General features: G+C 34.6%; 1 pseudogene across 1 annotated transcript; it reads left to right on the top strand.

The window, feature by feature from the left end:
- Positions 1-1070: 1070 nt before the first annotated feature.
- LOC124822811 (uncharacterized) lies at positions 1071-14051 on the top strand (annotated as a pseudogene). The gene is made up of 14 exons (XR_015782530.1): positions 1071-1221; positions 1326-1416; positions 1657-1767; positions 3298-3395; positions 3489-3581; positions 3735-3871; positions 4083-4155; positions 4242-4287; positions 4380-4489; positions 4739-4846; positions 4932-4991; positions 5660-5721; positions 11701-12019; positions 12823-14051. The product of XR_015782530.1 is annotated as an uncharacterized LOC124822811 (transcript).
- Positions 14052-22069: the final 8018 nt, after the last annotated feature.

Raw genomic sequence — 22069 nt, 5'->3', positions numbered from 1 at the left:
AAACAAGAGGGAAATATAGCCTACACAATTATCCCATCCTCTTTTCTAAGTTTGATTAATTGTAATGTAAAGGTAATCAATGAAAAATAATTTGTAAACCCTACTATTCATGACCAATTTTTTAGATAATTTTAATGAAAATACACAAAATTTATATTATTTGAAACTCCCTTTACATTTGTTAGCTTTGACTTCATTTTCAATGTAACCCTCCCGACAACTTACTGGGAATATTGACTGTTCTCACATATCACTATGTGGCTTTCCAATGTGTTTTGTCCTCACTTGCACACTTTCAGAGAAAACTTTCCAGAAGGTCACCCAAAAGCAAATGCATTTTGAAATACATTTTGGTGATATAAGTAGCCAAATCAATTCCTTTAAGCTATCCTTCAACTGTATAGTCCCATATCTATACAGTCTCTAGATCCCTCTCATTCCGGTCTATGTTCGATTCGTCCATGTGCCCCTTCCACTAGAAGCCTGTCAGGAGTCGCTCCTTGTCAGTGTCCCTTGCATTTTGTGCCTCTTGCACCGGCGATCACTCCCCGCCCTCGTCAGTGTCTAGGTGTCACATCCAACACCTTTAAGAAAGATTAATGATTTAAAATAACAAAATATTACAATATCTAATATTTATAGATATAATTTTTCAAACCATATTATTCATTCTTTATTGATGGTTAATCGTAAAAGAAAAGAAGAGAGGAATCTGATTACCTACCTATGTGTGTGTTTTCATTTTTGTGTATTACTTTTTATTAAAATAATATAATTTTAAAACTATAAAAATAACTAAATTTTAAAAGAAGAATTTGAATATTTTATTTTTGAATTAAGAGTTATGTAGTTATTTGTGAGAAGAAATGATAAGAATATCTATTTGACAATATAATAAAATTATTTTAATTTAATAGAAAATATAAATTTATATAATGATATAGATGCATTATAGCATATTAAATAAGGTGATAACAAAGCAGTAAAAACATAAGGTGGATAAATAATATAAAAACAAAGACACTGTTGAAAAATGTAGTAAGGTATAAAAGGGCTATTGTTGTAAGAAACTTGAAAGATCTTTTGGCGCTAGAAATGAAGTAAGGTGAGATTCAGCTAGCGGTGAAGTGGTTGATTCATGTTCCAATGGCGGTTCCGTTCAGAATGAACCATAACAAACATGGCATGCTTGTTCGTCTGAAGATTTTCGTCAACTCTCAGGTGCACAAACATCGCACCACTCTTTTACTTTGGTTGAGGCATTTTCTCAAACACATTGACATCTTTCTCTAAATCCTTTAATTTTTCTTGGATTCTTCGGTTAGAACTTTCACTCACATGCTCCCAAACCGGCCAAACAACCAAAACAAGGTAGTCAGTCTCCAAAAGAAGAATTGGACTACTCTATTTGCGGAGGTAAAATTACTTTTTTGTTTTTTTACTTTGCTCAGCTTAGCACTTCGGAAAATTTTGTGATCGAGCCACTATGATACTATCAAACAGAATGCACATAAAAACATATGAAAGTCTCTGATACTGAGTGCAAGTGGTTACCTAAAGTCAGTTTCAGACCTTGTTTTGTATGTGTAGAAACCCATATTAAGTCATTGATTGTGTGCATTTGATACATAGTTACAATTTGAAGCTATTATTCAGATCGCATAGGCATCTCAGAATGGAACACTTTGGATGCAGAGAAGCTTGGTGTAACTAGTTCTATGATTTCACACTCATCTATGTTTGTCCTGAAACTTCTTCGGAGAAAAGGTGAGAATATCCTTATACCTCACGAAATCCTAAGACTGTTGTGTGCCACGTACAGGCTGGTAAAATTTTGGTATTAACAAATAATGATAAAAAATTAGATTGCCTTCCTTTCCAGTTTATTTTCTTTGTATCTTGATTTTGAAAGTCTGATCTTAGTATTTAGTTATTGAGTATCCTTTCTGGTTACTCCTAAGAATGTAGATACCTCAAAGGATAATTTACAGGGGAGCATTCTTGCAGCTTTGAGCTGGTGGAAATTGCTAGTCAACAAGGTTAAAGTATAATCTACTGAATTACAGTGCATTGGTAAGGACTAGAAAGAAAGAATAATCAGTATGAGAAGTTTATATTGATGTGATATGTAAAATGATACAAAATACTGACATAGCAGTTCCATTTATGCTAGTAATTAGGTACTACAGTTGTCCTACCAGTATAAGCACAAACCATCCACCTTCCATTCTCCTTCAAATCCGTTGATTGGAACATGAGAAATCTCTCATATCTGTCTATGTGAATTGTTCTCTACAGTGCAATCTGCAATCTGTACAAACGAATAGAGCCTAACCCTATTTATGCAAAGGTATGGGGGAGGTTCATTGTATGTAGGCTCGCCCTTGCAATGCAAAGAAGTTTTCGGATTTGAACCCATACCAAGGCACAACTATACGTTGTGCCATTGTAGCAACCTTATTTTGCACATGCAAGAGGCTGTTTTTGGATTCAAACTCATGATCAACGGATCATCATGACCCAACTGTATCACTGCTAGGACTCGCTCTCGAATAAGAGAAGAAAGCATACAATAATAAATAGGAAGCAAATAAAGACATTATGAGATATTAAGAATATAAATTTGCAAAGATGTGCTAATTCATTTTAAAACACTCTCTAGACAATTTTGGATATACTCCGTGGTTTATGTGATCTTTCCACCTTCTTTTGAAAAGATGCTCAGTTATATGATACCTTGTTTGTGGTAGAAGTGAAGTGGAAAGAAATAGGACAGAAATACTAAATTTCTATTGTTTACCAGAAAGCACTTCCCCTCCCCTAAGTAAAATTGGCATAGAGTGGGAGGGAAACGATCTCTCCCTTGTTCATTTTTTTGTTTGAATATCTTAAAAGTTAAACATTTTTTTATAACAGTTATTTAGATAATAAATAAGATTATGTTAAGAAAAAATATTGTGAAAAATATTTTTTAATTAATATGAGGATATTTTTCATTTGTTTGTTTCTTTGAATTCTATTTTTCACTCATCCAAACAAAAACATAGAGAAATTCTTGTACTTTTTTCTTTCTTATTTCTATCCATGCAAACAACACATATTTTCCACTCTATTTCTATCATTCCTAATTCTTTCCTTTATATTTTATCCATAATCCAAATAAAATGTTAACGCATTTGTACTATACATGTTTATATATTGGTACAAAATTTCATTTACCTTGAACTTTTTTGTATTTCGTTATACCCATATTTTCTTTTATAATGACTACATTCTTTCACCTTTTATGAATTGCAGGATTTGAGTCGTACTTAGTAGGTGGGTGCGTGAGAGATCTAATACTGAAAAGAACTCCAAAAGATTTTGATGTTATCACCACAGCAAAACTTATGCAGGTTTTATGACAATGGCTCAATTTGTGAACTACATTGGAAGCATATGATACTATCACTTTTAATACACTTTTTTTCTTCAACGATATCTAACAGGTGAAAAATCATTTTCGTCGTTCAGTTCATGCTCAAATTGTTGGCCGTCGTTTTCCAATATGCTTGGTTCATATTAAAGGTTCTGTAGTTGAGGTTTGTCCATTTAAGTAGTCATACAAGATTACCTTTGCTTTTTTGTTTAATCTACAAACTACATGTATTATTAATCTGTACTCATTTGCAGGTTCTGCTTTCAATATTGTAATGTCAAAATATTGATCAACTTATACATTTATATTGTATCAGGTAACTAGTTTTGAGACAGTGGCACGAACTTCCAATGCGAAGGAACAATTTTTGTACTCTCAGCTGCCCAAATGCAGTAATAAAAAAGACTTATTTCGGTGCAAAAACTCCTTGCGTAGAGACTTCACAATTAATAGGTATCATTGGAGTTTTTTTTCCCTTTAAATTTTCTAGAGCTTGTATGCAATCTATTTGCTTTTGTGCATAGTTTCTGTTCTTACTTGCTCTTTAAAACGGGTTTTTGGATTATATGTTGCAATGTAGGAAGTTGAAGTAACAGTATCTGTTTTAATCTTCAGCATATAATTTTTATTTCTGTTATTAATCCGTTTCTGATTGTGGAATCAGTTTATTTTATGACCCCTTTGCCAATAAAATCTACGATTATACCAATGGAATGGCAGATTTGAGGACTTTAAAGGTAAATCTCTATTCAATGTGTTAATGCATTTTTACAACCCCAAGCATGAGTGCAACTTGTAATTATGATTGGTGATGTGGATTCAGCTAGAAACTGTTATCCCTGCTCAGTTGTCCTTCAAAGAAGATCCTGGTAGGTAGCATCATACTTTCATCAGCATCTTGAAATAAGGCATTCTGAATCACATTGATTTGCATCTACTATGAAAATGAATTCGTTTGCAGGAAGAATTTTGCGTGGCTTCAGACTTGCAGCTCGGCTAGGTTTATCATTATCAAGGGAGATTGAGGCTGCAATTTGGGCACATTCTTCACTAGTTATGAACTTGGACAAGGTACATCAATTGAAATTTTATGATGGTGGTGTGCTGCTCTGATTTTGGCATAAATGATAATTCTGCTCGGGATATCTGTTGCCCATGGGTTGTATAGAAATGCTCATTTTTTGTTGCACTTTATTATTGACATCTGGAAAAAGTAAATTGGTTCGTGCATAGAATACTCATAAGGTTTTATTTTTGGATATCAAATTAATTATAGTTCTAGTCTCAGTACTCATCTTGCTTTTTATATATATATTTCAGAATAAAATTATGATTGAATTGAACTATATGCTATCTTATGGAGCTGCTGGACCATCTTTGCGTCTACTTTGGAAATTCAAATTGCTTAAATTTTTACTTCCTTTACATGTAAGTGAATTTGAGTTACAGATTTTAGTCTTTTAATAATATGCCTATCAGCCAAATACAGTGTTTACTAATTGATTGGTTACAGGCAGCATATCTAGATGAACAGGCTATTGAAGAAGATGATCGAGCTTCCAATCTGTTGTTAGTAAGTTAACTTTGCAAATAATTGGTTACAGGCAGCATCTTTCTTATGATATTATTCTGATTTAATGAATGCAAATGCTAAAGTCATTACAAGCTGAAGGAAAATATTACAATAAGTTTTAGTTCACTGTTAACTGGATCATTATTTGAATGCTTTGAAGTGTATAGTCAAATATTGCTTGCTATTTATATAAGTTTTATTATCACTCAAAATTGATCAGCGAACTTGATTGAGTAATCCTATATTATTTGCACACGTATCTAACTGAAATTCCATGTAGAAACCATGAATCCTAAGGACAGAAGAATATTATTTCTACTCCTGATTATAAGATTTTTATTTTTGTAACTAAAGACAAACTGGATAGTAGTTTACATGAGGTTAATATAAATCTAAAAATGCAGTATGACTATGAAGAGATTCTCGCATATTCTGATGTATGCTTGTGTGAGTGGGCAAAAATTTGGATATGTAAGGTCACATTTATGTCTATAAAAAAAGTCAAGGTATGAGGTCTTTAGTATCCAAATACTGATTACCTTTATGCCTTCTCATCTCCACCCACTTGAACGAGTGTGGCCTTAGTCACAATCACACTCATAAAGGTTTACATTTGTTATACAACTTGTATGCTTTCACTTCTTATGGTTCTGATTTTATTTTTGCAGAAGTTATTCTTTCGTATGGATAAGTTGCTTGCTTGCGATCGACCTTGTGATTGTACTCTCTGGTGAGTGATTGTAAGTTTCTTTTGCTACAATAGTCCCCTTTCCAATAAAGAAAAAATTGTTATTAGCCTCAAGAATTTAGGCTTAGTTTGTTTAGGCTTAGTTTGTCTGTTAACCAGGTTTTGGGAACAATTTTAGGGTTTAGGTTTTAGTGTGAACAAATATATATTTGAACATTTATGCTTGTAGAAAAAAGTAAAAAATGTTATTAGCCTCAAGAATTTAGGCTTAGTTTGTCTGTCAACCAGGTTTTGGGAACAATTTTAGGGTTTAGGTTTTAGTGCGAACAAATATATATTTGAACATTTATGCTTGTATAGAAAAGTAGAGCTATCTTCTGAAACCTTACTCTCAGATTGAGGGAGTTGAAAAATTATTATTGAATCTAAGTTTCAAATATTAGATGCTCTTATTGTGTAACTTAGTTTTAAGTGTTTAAGACCCATATATTGTAGACATTTTTATCTTCTTAAAACTATTTGTGTTACAGAAATCATGCCATTTTTAGTCAACTATTTAGCTGAGCTGACCTGGTTCTGATATGGCAAATCAACATCCATATCAATAATTACTTTTATAATAAAGCTATCTACTTTGACAAATAAAATCCAGCATAATGGTGGCCTTAATTTTCATGGTTTTACGGACAGAAGGGGAGAGGGAGAAGAACTGGTTTATAGACTCTTATTTTCTGCTGTAGCTGGAGTTTACTTGGCTAAAGGCTTGGATGGATGTTGTTTGTGAATTTGTGTTTGTGATAGGTTTCTTCTCAAGAAACCTTCACAAACAAACACAGACTACACCAAGCACACAATATAAACTGATGAATAACCTCCTCCTTTTATTATCAATAACCCAAAGTGCAGAATATCAGAAACAAAGAGAGCCTAACCTCCCCCACAGGATGATAAATCCTGTCAGAATTCACAATTAATCCAAAACTGTATAAAACGTTTATTCTAAACTATTTATATGAAGTTATTTCCCGCTCTTCCTAACTGCCAAGGCAGTTAGCCTATTCACGTTTCTTACGTCTCTCGTATACTTTCAACCTCCTAACATTACCCTCCTCTTTTTCAGCAACTTTGTCCTCAAAGTTGAAATCAGGATATTGATCTTGGATTGTGATCCTGTCTTCCCATGTTGCACCCTCTTTTCCTCCTTCTTGCCACTCCACCAGAACTTGCTCTAACAGCTCATCTCCTTGCTGTACTTGCCTGCTGTCCAGAATCCTCACAGGCCAGTATGTGGGGCCTTCTCCCTGCAGTTCAGAAGGCAATTCCTTCTCCACCGTCTTGTCACCTATTGCCTTTTTTAGTTGGGATACATGAAACACTGAGTGGATCCTAGCAGATTCTGGCAATCTGAGTCTAAAAGCCACTGCACCCACTTGTTGCACCACTTGAAACGGCCCAAAATACCGGGCTGACAGCTTTGGATGCAGTCACACTGGCATGGAAGACTGCCTATGAGGTCTGATCTTAAGATAGACCCAATCATCCACCTTAATGTCTGTTGGCCTCCTCTTTTTATTCGCCTGTTGTGTCATCAAATCTTGGGCTCGAGTTAAATGAAACTTTAATTGCTTAAGTGCTTCATCCCTTGTTCTTAGCTCCTGAGCCACCGCCTCCACAGGTGTTTCTCCTGGTACAAATCTACTCAAAGATGGGGGAGCCCTGCCATAAACAGTTTCGAAAGGGGTGCATCTTGTTGCTCCTTGGTAACTGGTGTTATACCAGTACTCGGCCCAGGGTAGCATTGCTTTCCAGCTTCTTGGTTGTTCAGAGCAAAAACACCGTAAATAACCCTCCACAATCCAATTTAAAACTTCTGTTTGACCATCTGTTTCAGGGTGATAAGCTGTACTCATCCTGAGTTGGGTGCCCTGCATCTTAAACAGCTCCTTCCAGAACAAGCTGAGGAATAAGGGGTCCCTATCGCTGACAATCGAAACTGGAATCCCATGCAATCTCACTATCTCTTTAACAAACACCTCGGCCACTGTCCGTGCTGTATAAGGGTGTTTGAGTGACAAAAAATGAGCATACTTACTCAAGCGATCAACCACCACTAATATTGCATCATAACCTTGTGATTTGGGCAGCTTCACAATAAAATCCATACTCACCTCTTCCCAAACAGCATGAGGTATAGGTAAGGGCTGTAACAACCCTTGAGGAGAAGCTGCCAAGTACTTGTGCTGTTGGCACACCAAGCATTCAGCAACAAAATCAGTAACGGACTTCTTCATTCCCACCCAATACAGAGATTGGGCCACCTTCCTGTAAGTTCTATAGACCCCTGAATGACCTCCTGTGTTGGTCACATGAAACTCAGCCAATAATTTGGGAATCCACACAGATTGGGCGGATATTACCAATCTTCCTTTGTAATGCAACCTGTCATGCTCTAACGTATAAGCCGTATGCGAATTTGGGTCCTTTTGAATTTCGGATATCACTTTTCTCAGCCCTTCATCTTGCTCCACTTCTTTGAGGACTTCTTGAAAGTCCTGCCAATATGGTCTAGCAATCATCTGCAGTTCCTTTTCTTCCCCACCTCTTTCTCCTCTTCTAGACAGGGCATCCGCCACCTTGTTAGTACTTCCCACCTTATACACAATCTCAAAATCATAGCCCAATAGTTTTGCTATCCAATTTTGTTGATTTTGAGTTGTTATTCTTTGATCGAGTAAATATTTTAGGCTCCGCTGGTCAGTATGTACAATAAACTTCTGTCCCAACAGGTATGGCCTCCAATGTTGAATAGCCATTACTAAAGCCATTAACTCTTTTTCATAGATTGATTTGCTTAAAGATTTATCTGATAGAGCCTTGCTGAAAAAGGCTATTGGTTTTTTTTTCTGAGTTAACACTGCTCCCACTCCTCCCCCAGAAGCATCACATTCTATATGAAAGGGTTGGGAAAAATCTGGTAATGTCAGCACCGGTGCAGATGTAACAGCTTCCTTCAGCCTTGTCATGGCAGCCGTGGCTTGATCAGACCATACAAAGTTACCCTTCTTCAACAACTCTGTTAATGGTTTTGCAATTTTTCCATACCCCTGTACAAAACGTCTGTAGTAGCCGGTTAAGCCAAGAAATCCCCTCAAAGCTTTTAGGCTCTTCGGTTCTTCCCACTCCAAGACAGCCTTAATTTTCTCTGGGTCCATCTCAACCCCTTCTTCTGAAATTTGATGCCCCAAGTATCTAATCTGTCTTCTCCCGAATTCACACTTCTTTTTATTGGCCGCCCATTCATTCTGCTGTAACCTATGCAGCACCAAACTCACTTGCTCCAGGTGGTCTTCCCAAGTAGAACTGTACACCAAAATATCGTCAAAGAAGACCAAAACAAACCTCCTTAGATATGGCTGTAGTAAACTATTCATGGCACTTTGAAACGTTGAGGGTGCGTTGGTGAGGCCAAAGGGCATCACTAAAAATTCGTAGTGGCCCTGATGTGTTCGGAACGCTGTTTTACACACATCCTCCTCTTCCATCCTAATTTGATGGTATCCCGCTTTTAGATCTATTTTTGAGAAATAGGTAGCCCCTCTCAACTCATCCAGGAGCTCTTCTATTACTGGAATGGGAAACTTATCTGGTATCGTTGCTCTGTTCAAGGCCCGGTAGTCCACACAAAACCGCCAGCTTCCATCTTTCTTCTTTACCAAAATAACGGGACTTGAATATGGGCTGATGCTTGGACGAATTAACCCTGCTTTCAACATATCAGCAACCTGTTTCTCAATTTCCTCTTTCAATAGATGCGGATAACGATAAGGTCGAACGTTTACAGGAGCTTCTCCTTCTTTAAGGGTGATGCGGTGCACCATATTTCTTTTTGGCGGTAGGCCACCCCTTTCTTGAAAAACACGGGAGTGTGAGTCCAGAATTTTCTCCATCTCTGCCTGTTGTTTCTCAGACAGTCCCTGACATACTACTGTATCCTCTTTCTTTTCCACGTGACCTAGGTCCCACACCAAGGTCCATGATTCCACCTCTGTAATTTTTAATAAAGACTTGGGCCCCACCACTCGTCTAGTCAAAGTGGGATCTCCTTTAATAATCACCTTCTCGTTGCCCTGTTTATACACCATAGTCATCTTCCCCCAGTTAAGCATTACTTCTCCTAACTTTGCCAACCATTCCACCCCTAATATGACATCCACACCTCCCAACTCAAACAAGTGAAACCTCTCTTCAACGTCGGTCCCCGCTAATGTAATCATTACCTTTTCACAGTACCCCCGTGTTCTCTTTCGGTGTCCATCACCCAGACTTACATTATATGGGGGTGTGTCCGTTATTGGCAACTTCAGCTCCTCTGCCAGTGCCCAACTAATAAAGTTGTGGCTGGCGCCACTGTCGATGAGTACTAGTACGCTTCTTTCTCCAATCCTCCCTACTAATTTCATTGTTTTGGGCTGCGTTATCCCCTCCGCCGAGCATGCCGACAATTCCATGGGTTTCTGGTCAACGTCGGTTATTTCTACATTATCATCTTCTTCCTCATCCTCCGCAAGGAGTACCACCCGTAAACTCTTCTCTGGACAGTGGTGTCCAGGGGCAAATGGACCCCCACAACGAAAACACCGTCCCTCTTCTTTTCTCTTCAAGAACTCCGGGTAGGGAAGATTCCTCACCAATCTTCCCCTGTTATCACTTCCCCCGACATTGCTAGATCTCACGCTGCCATTTGTCACAACGCCTTCTCTCCTCACTGAACCGACACTCTCCATTCCTCCTGGGCGATTCATGCTGGGTCTCGGAATTTCGTTACGCACTACCACCCCCATCGCTCGCGGCCCCGATTGATTGCTCTTGAACCCATTCCAACTTCCTCCTCTGGCTCTTCGTGCAGCGTCCTCGACATCCCTCGCGATTCTCATCGCCACCGTTAATTCTTGAGGATCGTGAATACGGACCTGTCCCTTAATATCCTCACGCAGACCAGCGAGAAAATACCCCAACATCTGCTCATCAGAAACACCCCGTGCTTGCCCCACCAGCATCTCAAATTCCCGGACATAATCCTCGATGGTTTCCTCCTGTCGCAGCGTTGCCAATCGTTCAAACACAGTTCCCCGATATCCGCCTCCAAAACGGCCGATCATGGCTGTTTTCAGGCCCTCCCACGAACGATTGGTAGCCTTCTCTCTCCAGAACTTGAACCAGTAACTCGCGCTACCCTCCATGCTTATGTAGGCGAGATCTACCTTCTCCTCTTCCGCCACTTTCTGAATATCAAAGAACCGTTCCGCTCGATTGATCCAACTGAGAGGTTCTACGCCTTCGAATGTGGGTAAGTCCACCTTCTTCCTCCAATTACTCTGTACCTCCGGTTGATCGCCGTTCCTTCTACCTCCATTTTCCTCCTCGCGCCTCCGCTGATTCCCATTTACGGATGCTTGACTTCCATCCGACTGCCCGTCGTTGTTATTCGTCTGAGCCCCCATCATTCTCATTAGTTGTTGCAAATCTCTTCGTACAGCAGCGGACTCCTCCTTCATACCCTCCATCGTAATCTCCAGTGCCTCCAGTCTTCCTTCAGTGGTTACCTCCATTTTTTGGATTTTGCACTCAATTTGGGATCCGGCAGGTCGGACCAAATTGATAGGTTTCTTCTCAAGAAACCTTCACAAACAAACACAGACTACACCAAGCACACAATATAAACTGATGAATAACCTCCTCCTTTTATTATCAATAACCCAAAGTGCAGAATATCAGAAACAAAGAGAGCCTAACCTCCCCCACAGGATGATAAATCCTGTCAGAATTCACAATTAATCCAAAACTGTATAAAACGTTTATTCTAAACTATTTATATGAAGTTATTTCCCGCTCTTCCTAACTGCCAAGGCAGTTAGCCTATTCACGTTTCTTACGTCTCTCGTATACTTTCAACCTCCTAACAGTTTGTCTAAGTGATGGGTGTTTGTGTTTGACATCATTGTATATTTGTATATGTTACAGGATTGGATTGCTTGCATTTCACCTGGCATTAGTAAATGATCCTCAAGATGCTGTAGTGGTGTGGACTTTTGCATCTGTTCTACATCATGGAGAGTGGAAAGAAGGTGTTAAATTTGCTAAAGAACAGGCCAGAATGAGTGTTAATTTTGTACCTGAAATAAGAAAGTCTAATATATGCAAATCAGATGATGAAATTGCAATAGCAGTTACTAAATTGGCATCTTTGGTGATGCACTCGATACATGCATTGGTTGATAAAAGTAGTCTTCGTCACTTCATGTGCAAGCCTAGATACCCATCTTCTCCACAATCTGACATGGTAAGTAAATCAATATCATAAAGTTGCAATGGGATCAGGTTCTATTCTAATTGGTTAGGCTATTCTAATTGGTTAGGCTATTCAAACATGCATTAGTTAGGGTTTATGGTCCTTCCTTGTTTCTACATAGACCTTGTCAACTATTATAACCATTTTGGGCTCTCAAATTGAAGTATCGCTGCTGTCTTGTAAAGAAACTGTTCCTAATTAAGTTTTTGGAATTTGGACTTGAAGCCTAATAAAATCCTGCAAAACTGACCATAAAGTTATTGGCGTGGAGCGTGGCAAATAGGAGGCTCAATAATGGATTTAGGATTGACTCTCATACCATTTTAAAATTTCGGTTTAACAGCAAAAACTAGCTTAAAAGGTGAGTGTTACCCCACTTATTTTGACTTTAGTACTAATCATTGTTCTAACATCCCATTTCTGCCAATGACCACATATTTTGACAATATTGTACATGCATACGTGCACTTTTAATCATGCAAGCAGTTATCCATTGCCCAGGACTCCTTCTGAGATGAACGCCAATCCGAATTTGAAATCATTGATCAATAGACTTAACGTAGCTTACTGGAAATTGGTACATGTCAGTAGATCATTTTGTATTTTTTACTGGGATATTTATCCTTTCTTCCCTTGTACCAAACTGGTATAGTTCCTGATTATAAAGTTATCCCAGAGAGTCAAGCCATCTTTTATCCCTTGTAATTTGTAAATGGATCATTGTGTCCATTTGAAGATGTTATTTTGTGTTAATTCATAAGGCTCCGATCCAACTGAATCGTTGTGGATTTCAGGTATTTGTATCCGGGAAAGCAGGGAAACGTGCTCATACAATTTTCCAAATGCTGGCCAATGATGGTATATTTTACAAGAGTGGAAGAAAAAAAAATTTGAAGATAAATTATGACATGCTTGGGAAGGGTGAACTTTCAGAGACTGGATTTGTTTTGGGCAAAATTGTACTTGAAACTATGAGTAGTGGAATTATTGGGGATGGGGAGGATTCTGAAGCTGGACAATGTCACCTAAAGACCAAGGGCACTGAAGAAATTGGTCCATCGCCACATCCAGATCTGGTAAACCATCAAGTGGCGTCAATGGATGGTGAAGGACAACTTTTATCAATACCAAATTCAGAGTGCGGGAAAGGAGAAAACAAGAAACGGAAACTGGTTGAGGATAGTTGTATTGCGAGGAAGAAAATGGGCTCGGGGAACCATGAATTGTCTGAGGAATTTGAACGTAAGGAAAATAAAAAAGAGCAGCAGAAGCTAGTTAAGTTAAGCCAGAAGGTTGATCCATCCATGGCGAAGTACTCCGCAGAAAAGAATATTTATCACAGAAAACAACTGATAAATAATAGGAAGAAAATAACCAGTGCCAATAAATGTCTAGACCAAGCTATGCAAATGAAGACGGATGAACACAGCACATGTACGGCATCACAATCTGCAGAATCTGATAATCATCAGGTGATAGCTCACAATTTGGACATGGATGCAAAAACAACAGATAATAACAACTTGGACGTGGATGCAAAAACGCCAAATGAGTCGGACTTGAAGAAGAAAAAAAATATGCGTTTATCAATGATTGAACTCTTTCAAGTGAAGTAACACTGAAACAGCACATTACACAAGCTAAGTCTCCACTCCCAGTCTCTTCAAGCGATGAATGAAAATTTTTGGTGGCAGTAGATTTTTTATTTCCTCCTGCCTGACCAGCATAGTTGAGAGACAAAAAACGAAGCAGATAATTCTAGCTATGCCTTTTGCCAGAAAGAGTTTAGCTTCCTACTTCCTTTTTCCCCTCAAAGTTTGGTGGTTTAAAACTGCATCCAATTCCTCTATTTTGTTCTTATCTTATATTTTTAAGGCTCTACTGGGTCTGTATTTTGTTACCATTGGGAGATATCTCTTTCCTCCACTTTTTACTGTGGCAGAGAACTGAGAGAAGCTTGGTTTGTATGAGATACAGAGCCCTAGGATAGGAGTTTAACAAAACAAAACCGTATGGTTGATCATATGATTCATTAGTAACTTAACTCAAAAGGATATTAACGTAAGCAAATGAAACTGGCGTACTAATCTATCATCACTCGAGCAAGGACGAATGAAAATCATATAGTATTTTGTAGTTTGATGGCATGAATAGAGAGTAATACTAGCACTTAAATTAGGAATCAACTATTTAATTATTTTAGGATCAAAACTTCGTGTCCAAGCAAATATTATTCACGGAAAATTCCCTGGATGTTTTCTTTTGTAATAATGGATTTGAAAAAGAATGATTGAATAAATTTGAGTAGATTTAAAAATAAAATTTATGTTTTTCTTTAAAAGATTTAAAGATTAAAGTGAATAAATTTGAAGCAAAATATGTAAATGATTCAAGTGATCTAATAGATAAAGAAATTAATATATAGTAAATTAAAATTATCAAATTACCTTTAATAATAATTGTAATATGAAATGATTTTCGAAAACTATTTATTTTAAAAACTATTTTTCAATAAATTTGAAAAAAAAATAATAGTAATAAATAAATGATACATCTTATGACACATTTTTTACATTAATAATAATTTTAAAAGTTTTTTTTTAAAATAACAATTAGAAAGAAATGTTAAACTAAAATTAAATAAAAGTATTTAAAACAAAAGCAACATAATAATAAAAGAGAAAACAGTGCTGCACGTGATACAAAGCTATTGTTTTAAAAACTTGTTATCACCCATAAATCTCTTCACGTTAGACAAGATAGAACGAACGAGTAGTCATCGCCTTCAAATGATTGCAAACGAAAACAAAAACAAGAGCAAATCCACGCTTCCTATTACCTGTCAACAGTAAATGTCCGTAAAAGAACACATTCTAAAGTTTTGTTAACACCACGGCCTTTAGTTTTTCTTCAACTTAATAACTAACTTGATATGAAGTATGGACAATTAATATATATATTACAAAGAATATTTTCTTTTTAGTATTTACATTTATTTTTTTCAATTTTATTCTTCAAGTGATTTTTTTTTAATTTAATATTTTTAAAACTAAATAAATAAAAATTATTTACAAAATTAAAAAACTACTATCGATCATTAAAATGAAAAATTACTTATATTTTTTTTATAATTACAATTTTATTCTTTTAGTTATTATAAAAAAGTAAATATATATGTGCGTAGTTCATATATATATATATATATATATTAAATTCTCTCGTTATATGAAAAAATATAATAATTTGAGGTGTAGGGTTAAGCAATTTCGCAAAACACACATTCACATTCTAATGTTTAAGTAAATAATTAATTCGGATGAGTACAAAGTGATCACTTATTTTTTTTATCTTTAACCTCTATTTATAATTTTTGAGATAGGTCTAAGATTGGTGAGATCCTAATGATAGCACAATCTCGGTCCATTATACACTAATAAGTTACTTTTAACCTTGATTTGGAATATCTTTTAGGTTTTGTTCACTTGAATGAACTTAGGGGAGAGTGATTGAATGAATTTGAGATAATTTGAAGGTAAATTTTTTATTGTTTATTTGAGTGGATTTAGAGGTAAGTGAGAGTGAATTTGAAAGTAATTTTTTTTAATCTGTCACACTAATCAAATACTACACTAATTCTCATAAACTTTACTTCTAAATCCACTCTCATTTATTTCCAAATTCACTCAAATAAATAAAAAAAAATTTACTTTCAAATCCATTCAATTACTCTTTCCTAAATTCATTCAAGTAAACAAAGTCTTAAAGAATACTTTGATGGAACTGCTCTAGCTTTGCTCAAGTGAATGGTCGTCGTCGTATCTTATACAAATTCAAAGGTTCGAACATATGTGACCGTCCGCGCCTCTTTATTAGTGTGGCTTCCTGATCATACAGTATAATTACGATTCCAACACTAATTTATGCGTGTAATATATCGACTTAAAAGTGAAGCAATTAATAATTTTATTTAACTAGGTTGGTTTTGAAATAATTACTTATTTCAGAAAGTAGAAAAAAAAAAGTGTCTGCATATGCCCTAAACCATAATAGGAATAGAATTAAAAATAAGGCACAAAGTTTCTAACGTGCAGTTGAATTCAAATGAAATGAAAAAGGACAATGTGTCCTAAAAATTATCAGATTGTTTTTTCTACATGCAACAATGTGGGAAATTTCTTCCTGCACCCCATAAGCAATTGTTCTGCTCTTCTCACTGCACCTTCATACTTTCCTCGACGTCTATTCCATCTTCTTCTTTCACTTTCACCTCATCTTCTTTCTCCAACTCTACCTCCACCTTTACCATCCTCATAAAATCACATAGTTGCAAACATTCAAAAATAAATGGAAAGAAAATGCAAATATTCTGGGTACATTAAAAAAAAGGGTTAAATATGTTTTTAGTCCTTAAACTATTGACCGTTTCTGGTTTTCGTCCCTCTTTCAAAGTAAGGTACAATTTGGTCCTCATTCTTTTCGAAACGTTCGTTTTAGTCCTCGAAAACTAAACACTGTTTAAAAATTTGGTCCTCATTTAGCAACAAATGAGGACTAAAACCAAAACTAAACACTGTTTAAAAATTTGGTCCTCATTTAGCAACAAATGAGGACTAAAACCAAAATTCCGAGGACTAAAACGAACGTTTCGAAAAGAATGAGAACCAAATTGTACCTTACTTTGAAACAGGGACGAAAACCAGAAACGGTTAATAGTTTAGGGACTAAAAACATATTTAACCCTAAAAAAAATGTGAATGTATATTTTGGATTCCACATTTTGTTCGTGTGCATTATTAATTCAAAATGTAATTTTTCATTATAAATTATATAATTTAAAACGTAATTTGTATTACGGTTTATCTTTCAAATTTACATTATAAAATTTTAGAATATAATTTTATATTACAAATTATACAATCTAAAACATAATTTGTATTATGAATTATCTTTCAAATTAGCATTACAAATTATACATTTCAAAATATAATTTTACAATACGAACTATGTAATTCGAAACGTAATTTGCATTACAAATTGACTTCTAAATTATAAATTATAAGTTTATGATTTTTTCTTATAAATTATACAATCCGAAATATCTACTAATTACACAATCTCAAATTATAATTATAGAAGAAATATCATTTAAATTTTAAAAAATATGAGATATAGAAAGAAAATACGAGGGTGCATGAAGAAATTCCCAACATTGTGTTATGTAGCTCAATGATATATTAAACAAGAAAAATTATATAATTAGGATTTTCAGTGGTCTCATAGTCTTTTATAATACCCAACTCAATTAGACCATTACTTCTATATTTGACAAATAAGAAAATTATAAATCAATAAACATTAAAGTGAAAAAAATATTATTACATGAAAAGTTAAATCGTCAGTTCCATTTCCAGATACCTAATTTTAAGGATGACTTTCAATGATTTCTATCTACCAAATACAAAGGAAACAATATTGTTGAAAGAAAATAAAAATAAGAGAAGGTGTAATAATAATTAATTTTATAAAACTCGATTTATAAACTGAGGTTCGTAATTTATTTATATATTATGATTAGTGAAAGTAAGATTTTTATTATATTTTTTAATTAAGGAAATGTTTTTTTTAGTGTTTGATAGAATATTTATGAATAATTTAAAACAAGTTTAATAGTGGACTACACAATGCATGACTTTAATATTATTATTATAATAAGTAAGTTTATGATTAACTCAACCTAACAAAAATAAGCTTGTAAGATGGTATTTACATTTCACTTACGAATTGATAATCGATACAAAGTTTTGAATAGTAAACTCAGACTAAAATTTATTTTGATAAAATTAACTAAAGTAAATTGAAAAAAACAAATAGAGAAACCTCTCATAATTTAATATGAAAAACATAAGTTTAAACAATTATAAATGTTATTGAAACAAATTAATGAAAAAGAAGATAATTTTGTGCAATTGGGATATGAAATTAGTAAATTTTTTGTAAGCTCGAGATACTTATTTGCAAGTAGCTTGAATGGGAACTCAATTTTTTTTATAAAATAATGTTGAGTTTCAAAACAATTTCATTAGTATGTATCTTGAATGAAGGTTATTGTTGATAAGAATATTAAAAATAAACTTAACAAGACAAAAGTGTTGGCTAATAACTTGATGTGTGTGTGTGGAAAAGAGAAAGAAAGAGTGAAACATCTAGTTTTCACTTAGAAATTTTTAATCCAAGATAAATATATATTTTAGTTGTATATTAAGTATTGATACTTATATTACGAGAGAGATCTTTTTGCTTCATTAATAAATTTAGTCACATAGACCAAGATAAAATATAAAGTGATGAAAAGCTTATGGGTGAGTTCTTTACATTGTGACATGTGAGAAGTTATGTTACATATTTTATGTTTTTTTAAGATGGGACAATGAGTACGAGTATTTGTTTTATATTAAAAAATACGATTTTATATTAGGCTGTTATAATGAGTATTGGTTTCTGTTTTGGATGAGAGGGGCTGTGCTGGTCCCACGTTTCCACGTCACTCTCTACTCCTGTTCTGTACGTCCGATCCTCCGTGTTCACTTCTCGGTGCACTCTTCAGTCTGCTGGTGGGAGACCTGCAAAAGATTCTCCGATGCCAAAGTCAGTTGAGAGCTATGGCGTTTTTCTCAGACAGTAATAAACGTGCAATAATGCAACCTATCTACCACTCACTCTGGATCTGTATTTATAGTTTTCGCTATGGGCTTGGGATTAGTGAAAAGTTAATCACGGCCCAATTCAGCCCAATAGCTTTTAAACCCTACTTACCTTAAACTCAGATGATTAATAACGCGACCGGCCGCCCTCGCATGTCTTATCCTCAAGACCGGCCGGTCCTGACGGGTGTCCGGCCTGGGCGGCCGGCTTCGGGTGAGCCTTGAATATGGGCGGACGGGTGTCCACCCTGCCACACAACCTTTCACAACAGTGAGTAATTACGGGTACATGGGCGTCCGCCCTTCACCACGTAACCCTTCCCAATCAGTAAGTAAAAGGGTAGTTTTTTGGGTCTCGTATGGTAATGTGGGCGGCCGGTACGATGACGTGGATGTCCTTCCGTACGGCGTCCGGTCCCTGCTGGTACAGTTTCATATTACGAAATAATGAAAAATAATTTTAAAAATAATTAATAATAAATATTAATTTAATGCTTTAGTAATATTTTTTCTTAAATTCATTTAAATTTGTTGGTATGTGAATAATTATGTTATAAATTATATATATATATATATATATATATATATATATATATATATATATATATATAATTTATGTATATTCTATTTATGTTAAAACAAATTTCGTATATTCTATTTTAAATATATTTTATAAGACAAATATGTAATGTGTACACATAAAAGTATGCATTAAATTTGTTCTAATTAATTTTATTTAATAATAATAGTGATATTTTACTTTAGATTTTAAAACATATATTTAATACACATACATTATCATTACATTTAAATTTAATAAATATATCATATTTAGTAATAAATAATATTATATAAGAAATTTTTTATGCAAATATTACTGAATAAATAAAATTGATTAAAATTCTATTTTATTACTTGTTTTGTCATAATAGACGTTAAAGTTAAAAGTCAATTTATAACGATAGTCTTTAATCTTATATATAACAATCCAAACTTAAAAACTACAATATTTTGAACTGTCAAATAAAAATAAATTATTATTATTATTATTTTATATTATAACAAAGAGTTATAAAATCTCTAACAATAATTTTAAGAGATATTTTTACTTTTCATATTTTAAATTAAATTTAATTCAATGAAATAAAAATATAATAATAAATAATAATAACAACAAAAATAAAATAATAATAATAATAATAATAATAATAATAATAATAATAATAGTAATAATAATAGTAATAGTAATAGTAATGTTTATATAAATTTAAGTTAAATATTTAAAATGCTTTAAAGTTGTATATAATATTAAATTATTTTATTTTTCTATTTGTTTCAAATATTTTTCTATACAAATATGAATTTTTTATATTATTTTTTATATCTTTTTCTTTTCAAGACATATAAATTAGAAGATGGTGATACATAGGAGTAAGGATGACAACAGATCAGGTCTACCCATAATCCGATCCAAAAAAAAATCTATTTGTTATTCACTCGCTATTCACACCGTTTAAAAAATATCCGAAAGTATTTTTAAAATCGTGGATATATGGAGAAACTCGCAAATATTTAAAAAATATGCTTTTAAAATTATTAAAATAAAATTACAAAAAATATATAAAATATAATATAAATTAAATTAAAATTTAATTTTACTTAAATTTAACTTTATAAAATATAAATTAATTTTAATTTTTATTAAATTTAACTTAATAAAATATAAAGGCTTAATAGTTTATTTTGTCCCTAGTTTTGGTGAGTTGTGTCAATTAGGTTCCTCCTTTTAAAAAAGTGTCAATTGCATCCTCACTTGGTAAATTTTGCCTCAATCAAGTCCCTTCCGTTAAATACTCACAACGGCGTTAACTTTTTATTCTCTTTCTTCTGTTTCTCTGCAATGTAGCAGACCTTTCTGTCAGTGCTATCTTTTCGTCCTTTTATGCAGTGATACTTTCAATTCCAATGCAAAGCAAAATGCATAATCTCCATTTTTCCACCTCCATTATATCACATTCGTTGATTATCCAATCCCAAAGACTCTTCTATTCTCTCCCACTCATTCTCCACCTCCATTTTCAGCAATCAATTCATCCATCAATATCTTTTATTCTCAACATCGTTGCCATCAATTAACACAATACACACAAATCAGAGAAAAAAAATGGGAACGAGAAATTGATTGGGAGAAAGATGGTTGAATGGTAGTGCTAGGGTCTGCAAGAGCCATGACGTCAAAGAGATCGCCGGTTATAGAGGGGTGGTGGCAAGAGGAAGCTTGCCCTGACGGTGTTCTACATAGAAGAAATGGATGGAGAAGAAAACCCACACGTAGATGAAAAGAACACAAGGAATGAACGATTTCTGGACAATGGAACGCAGATTGGGCCAAGCTAAACCTAAGGGTTTCTTTCTTCTATCACAATCTCAAAAAAAATCAAACTTTTTCTTGTCTTTTTTTCTTTGGCTTTCTGGAAACTACGTGAAAGAGAATAAGACTGAAGAGCAATTTATAGAACCCAAACATAAAGCCAAATAAGTTGGTCTGGTTTTCCTGTCTCCAAAGTAGCCACACCAACACACTATACTATTATATTCTCTCTCTTGAGCCTTCTCATTTTCATCTTGTTTTGTCTTTGTTCCTCTCTCACTAGAAGCAGTGGATGCATATCCTGAGGTTGAGTGGAGTGAAAGGACAAAAGTAACCCTTACTTTTCTTAAATCTGTCAAAGCCAAAGGTATTTGTAGCTTTTTCAGAAGCAAAAACATGTCTCTGACTCTTCCAACCTTAAGCTTCTTTTCAGGAAAGAAAGAAGGAAGAGTGTTTTAAGGATTGGCTTTCGGGTTGTAGGTGGAGTGAGATTCAGAGGGTTAACCATGGGGTGTGTGGTCTATATATATATATATATATATATGTGTGTGTGTGTGTGTGTGTGTGTGTGTGTGTGTGTGTGTGTGTGTGTGTGTGTGTGTGTGTGTGTGTGTGTGTGTGTGTGTGTGTGTGTGTGTGCGCGCGCGCGCGTGTTGAGAAGAAGTGAGTAATAAAGGGTGGAAAGAATGGATTATTGTAATAGATTTGGGGTGCAGGGACGGTTGGGTGAGAAAAGAGAGAGAGTGAGGGAGTGTATTTTTTTAGTTTACGTAAATGGTAAAGGTGAAAGGGAGTTTATGGAGGGATAGGGACGTGAGGGTCACACTGTGTCTAAAAGGAACAAAACATAAATAAGAATGAAGGATAGATAGGTTTAATATTTGTAGTGGAGAATGGAGTGAGTGAAAGTATGATATGGTAGTGAAGTAGGAGGAAGTACAGGTTGGTGTGTGACAGATCCCAGAGTAT

This window comes from Vigna umbellata, chromosome 10, assembly GCF_029865625.1.
Source record: "Vigna umbellata cultivar VRB3 chromosome 10, Vumbellata_1.0, whole genome shotgun sequence".
NCBI classification, from domain to species: domain Eukaryota; kingdom Viridiplantae; phylum Streptophyta; class Magnoliopsida; order Fabales; family Fabaceae; genus Vigna; species Vigna umbellata.
Note: the sequence above shows the minus strand (reverse complement) of the source record. Positions and strands in the feature narration are given on the sequence as shown.